Source organism: Schistocerca cancellata, chromosome 5 (assembly GCF_023864275.1).
Source record: "Schistocerca cancellata isolate TAMUIC-IGC-003103 chromosome 5, iqSchCanc2.1, whole genome shotgun sequence".
Lineage (NCBI taxonomy): Eukaryota > Metazoa > Arthropoda > Insecta > Orthoptera > Acrididae > Schistocerca > Schistocerca cancellata.
The window spans coordinates 642,068,662-642,074,346 of NC_064630.1; the positions used below are offsets into that span (position 1 = coordinate 642,068,662).

At 46.1% G+C, this 5,685-nt stretch overlaps 1 pseudogene; it reads left to right on the top strand.

Annotated features, from left to right (window-relative positions):
* Positions 1–655: 655 nt before the first annotated feature.
* Positions 656–773, top strand: LOC126189756 (5S ribosomal RNA; annotated as a pseudogene).
* Positions 774–5,685: the final 4,912 nt, after the last annotated feature.

Here is a 5,685-nt window from a genome sequence, read left to right on the forward strand (position 1 = left end):
TTTTTTTTTACTATTTTTCAGCGAGCGTCCTTTATTATCCTTTGGCTGTATCAATATGTCTCTCCCATATTTATCTAGAGGCCCAATAATGTTTCAGTGGGGAAATTATGTACCCAGATTGAATACCTAAATATCTCCCAAATAGAAATTTTATGAAAGTCGGAATCACTGGAACTGCTTCTTTAGATATCGCGTGAAACTTGGGGAAGGGGAGAACTTAGGGAGGAACGAACTACGGAAATTATTGTTCCTGTATTGGAACCTGAGAAGGATCCCAAAATAATTCCTGGTATAGACCAATTGCCTTATCATCTCGTGGAGGAAAACTCTTGAAAGGGTTTTTAAAAAACGCCTTGAGCTATGACTGGAAACCAACAAATTACTTCCTCGGCTCGGTAAGTCGAGGAAGGATGGACAACATAATAGTTATGTACGCTGACATTCTCTCATCTTTCCAAGACAAGAAGCTCTTAATATCATTATTCTTAAAGCTGAAATCAGTTTACGATAATGTCCGAGTCTGCATCCTTTAAGAAAAGTTGAGGAAAACTGGACTTCCAGTAGGCTGATTATATGGTATTAGTGCTGTCCTCACGAAGAGAACGATATAAATCAGATATTAAAAATAATTTATGGGACCTTAGATCCTATCCACGACAACGGCCTTGCCGCAGTGGATACACCGGTTCACGTCAGATCACCGAAGTTAAGCGCTGTCGGGCGTGGCCGGCACTTGGATGGGTGACCATCCGGGCCGCCACGTGCCGTTGCCATTTTTCGGGGTGCACTCAGCCTCGTGATTCCAACTGAGGAGCTACTCGACCGAATAGTAGCGGCTCCGGTCAAAGAAAACCATCGTAACGACCGGGAGAGCGGTGTGCTGACCACACGCCCCTCCTATCCGCATCCTCAACTGAGGATGACACGGCGGTCGGATGGTCCCGATCGGCCACTTGTGGCCTGATGACGGAGTGCTAGATCCTATCCACAGGCTTAACACAGGGAGCGATTCTTTGCCGATAGTTATACACATATTTTACTCGCGGGATCTCGAAGAATTTATTCTTTCCAGAACTCAGATACTACAGTATGTTGATGATTATGCTTATGCACATCTGGTCCCACAGAAGATTTCACAACCGGTAAAACTTACAGGGGCAGTAATATAGGTAGCCGGTTAGTTGCACGCAAACTGCCCTGAAGACTCTTCTGAGAAGTCACCTGTCATTTTTTCAAGACGTCGTGTATCCCACAAAGAAGGTCAGATAAGAAATAATCCATTCCATGCTGAACCGCCAGCGAAATCTCGGGAATGTAGGTAGTTACCAGACTCAGCTGGATACCTCACATCAAGTACACAATTAACTCTTTTCTTGCTATCATGTATATCATCTGATCATTAACCAGAGTCTGGTGGGATGCCAACTCGTTTTATTTACCATATAAAAATTGTTCAAATGGCTCTGAGCACTATGGGACTTAACATCTGAGGTCACCAGTCCCCTAGAACTTAGAACTACTTAAACCTAACTAACCAAAGGACATCATACGCATCCATGCCCGAGGCAGGATTCGAACCTGCGGACTGAAGCGCCCAGAACCGCTCGGCCACATCGGCCGGAATTTACCGTATATTGGGGATTAATTAAAAGTGTGATCCAATGTGGTTATACTGTGTTCGGTAGTGCTAGTGTAAAGTTTATCTGTAAACTAGATACTTTACGAGAAACCTGCTTCTGTACCTGAGGTGATACAGTCGACTCCATCAAATGGTCTATCAGGAGAGGCACTGGAAATATCTCTTCATTTTGAGCGCCAATGGCTTGTCCCAGCACATAAATACTGGAAAAAATAGTGCTTATGGCTCATCCAGTATTTAAGAAATGTGAAATGCTACAGTCTATTCTGGATAAAAGAACATTACATCGACCTCCAGATTTCTTAGTAGTTTTGAGACATTGATAAATTCATCTCACGGTATCAAAGCAACGAGGATACTTCCTATGTGTTAATGCCCTTGTTTCCTGTGACCATCTTCCACTCTAGTGCTCTACATGGAATTTAGTGTAAACAATGTCAGGAATCTCCTCTTGATAGCCAGTACGTTTCTCCGCTAAAATGTAGCCAAACTCTCCACACCTCTTCATCTCAGAGTAGCACTTCCAACCTACATCCTCGGTTACTTGCTGGATGTATTCCAATCTCTGTCTGCCTCTACAACTTTTATCCTCTACTGTTCCCTATAGTACTATGGAAGTTATTCCCTCACGTCTTAATACATGTCCTGTCGTCATATCCCTTCATCTTGTCAGTGTTTCCCATATGTTCCTCTCTTCGCCTATTCTGCAGAGAATCTCCTCATTCATTACCTTATCAGTACATCTGATTTGCAACCTTCTTCTGTACCACCACATCTGAAATGTTTCGATTCTCTAGTGTTCCGGTTTTCCCGCTGTCCACGCTTCACTACCGTACAAATCTGTGCTCCAGGCGTACATTCTCAGATATTTGAATGTTTGATGCTTCTCTTGGCCAAGAATGTCTTCTTTGCTGGTGCAAGTCTGTTAAGAGTTATTTTGTTCCCTTCATAGAAGAATTAGTTAACTTCGTATATTTCGTGATCCCCAATTCTGTTATTAAGTTTCTCGCTGTTCTCATTTCTACTACTTCTCACTAGTTTCGTCTTTCTTCGATTTACTCTCAATCGTTATTCTATACTCATTACACTGTTCATACAATTCAGCAGATCCTGTAATTCTTCTTAACTTTCACTGAGTGCCATCAGCGACTCATCATTGATATCCTTTCATCTTAAATTTTAAGCCCACTTTTCAACCTTTCTTTTATTTCTGTCATTGTTTCTTCGATAGTACAGATTGAACAGTAGGGGCGAAAGATTACATCCTCGTCTTACATCGTTTTTAATAGGAGCACTTCGTTCTTGGTCTTCCATCCTTATTCCCTCTAGGCTGCTGTACATATTGTATATTACCCTCTTTCCCTATAGCTTGTCACTGTTTTTCGCAAAATTCCTATCACCTTGCACCACTTCACACTGTCGATCGCTTTTTCTAGGTCGACATATCCTACGATTGATTTTTCTTCTGTCTTGCTTCCATTATCAACCGTAACGTCCGGAATATCTCTCTGGTACCTTTACCTTCCCCAAAGTCAAACTGATCGTCATCTAACAGGTACTAAAAATGTTTATTTCCATTTTTCCGTACATCATTCTTGTCAGCAGATTGGATACATGAGTTGTTAAGCTGCTCGCTTTCATCTGCCCTTGCTATCCTCGGAGCTGTGTAGGTGATGATACATCACCAGTCTCATAGAATCTACACACTAGAGTGAGGAGTACTTTAGTTGAAACTTCCCTCAATGATTTTAGAAAGTACGATAGAATGTTACCTATCCATTCTGCCTTATTTGATCTCAGGTCTTGGCATGCCGCTGTGGCCGAGCGGATCTACGCGCTTCAGTCCGGAACCGTGCTGCTGCTACGGTCGCAGGTTCGAAACCTGCCTCGGGCATGGATGGGTGTGATGTCCTTAGATTAGTTAGGTTTAAGTAGTTCTAAGTCTAGGGGACTGATGGCCTCCGATGTTAAGTCACATAGTGCTGAGAGCCATTTGAACCATTTGACCTCAGGTCTTCCGAAGCATGATTCGAATAAATCTCTTCTACTGCACGCTCTTTGCTCCCCATTTCGAGAGGCAGTAGTATGGACTACAACAAGAAGAAAACGAGCAGAAAACATGAAATCTAAAGTGCATACCTTAACAGTTATGAGGACTTGTTCGTTTTCGCTACTCTGAAACACATTTCTTCTACTGAAGAAGTGCTCATAGCTCTTAAGGTATGCATTTTAGATCCTACGTTTACGAGACTGGTGATCGTTCCTGTTATATCCCTGAGTACTGACCATTCCTCCTGGGACACCTAGCGTACACCAATGAGTCAAGAATCGCGCCGAAAGATAACGCTGGGGGTGGTTTCTTGTGTCCCAGAACGGAACAGTATGAACAGTCTAAACTTCCGTCAACAGCCTCTTCTTATACATCGGAGTAAGTGGCAGTCATGAAGGTCTTCAGATACTCATTAACTAAGCTTGATAAACGAGTGTTGATTATTTTTGGTTCCTAAAAGCATTCTGAATGCCATAGAGAGTAGGAACTGTGGAAAACATAGCAGTAAATTGGTTAATGACATAGTTCACGAAATAAAGGAACGTTCTCGAAGAAAGAAATACACTCCTGGAAATGGAAAAAAGAACACATTGACACCGGTGTGTCAGACCCACCATACTTGCTCCGGACACTGCGAGAGGGCTGTACAAGCAATGATCACACGCACGGCACAGCGGACACACCAGGAACCGCGGTGTTGGCCGTCGAATGGCGCTAGCTGCGCAGCATTTGTGCACCGCCGCCGTCAGTGTCAGCCAGTTTGCCGTGGCATACGGAGCTCCATCGCAGTCTTTAACACTGGTAGCATGCCGCGACAGCGTGGACGTGAACCGTATGTGCAGTTGACGGACTTTGAGCGAGGGCGTATAGTGGGCATGCGGGAGGCCGGGTGGACGTACCGCCGAATTGCTCAACACGTGGGGCGTGAGGTCTCCACAGTACATCGATGTTGTCGCCAGTGGTCGGCGGAAGGTGCACGTGCCCGTCGACCTGGGACCGGACCGCAGCGACGCACGGATACACGCCAAGACCGTAGGATCCTACACAGTGCCGTAGGGGACCGCACCGCCACTTCCCAGCAAATTAGGGACACTGTTGCTCCTGGGGTATCGGCGAGGACCATTCGCAACCGTCTCCATGAAGCTGGGCTACGGTCCCGCACACCGTTAGGCCGTCTTCCGCTCACGCCCCAACATCGTGCAGCCCTCCTCCAGTGGTGTCGCGACAGGCGTGAATGGAGGGACGAATGGAGACGTGTCGTCTTCAGCGATGAGAGTCGCTTCTGCCTTGGTGCCAATGATGGTCGTATGCGTGTTTGGCGCCGTGCAGGTGAGCGCCACAATCAGGACTGCATACGACCGAGGCACACAGGGCCAACACCCGATATCATGGTGTGGGGAGCGATCTCCTACACTGGCCGTACACCACTGGTGATCGTCGAGGGGACACTGAATAGTGCACGGTACATCCAAACCGTCATCGAACCCATCGTTCTACCATTCCTAGACCGGCAAGGGAACTTGCTGTTCCAACAGGACAATGCACGTCCGCATGTATCCCGTGCCACCCAACGTGCTCTAGAAGGTGTAAGTCAACTACCCTGGCCAGCAAGATCTCCGGATCTGTCCCCCATTGAGCATGTTTGGGACTGGATGAAGCGTCGTCTCACGCGGTCTGCACGTCCAGCACGAACGCTGGTCCAACTGAGGCACCAGGTGGAAATGGCATGGCAAGCCGTTCCACAGGACTACATCCAGCATCTCTACGATCGTCTCCATGGGAGAATAGCAGCCTGCATTGCTGCGAAAGGTGGATATACACTGTACTAGTGCCGACATTGTGCATGCTCTGTTGCCTGTGTCTATGTGCCTGTGGTTCTGTCAGTGTGATCATGTGATGTATCTGACCCCAGGAATGTGTCAATAAAGTTTCCCCTTCCTGGGACAATGAATTCACGGTGTTCTTATTTCAATTTCCAGGAGTGTATATTTATATG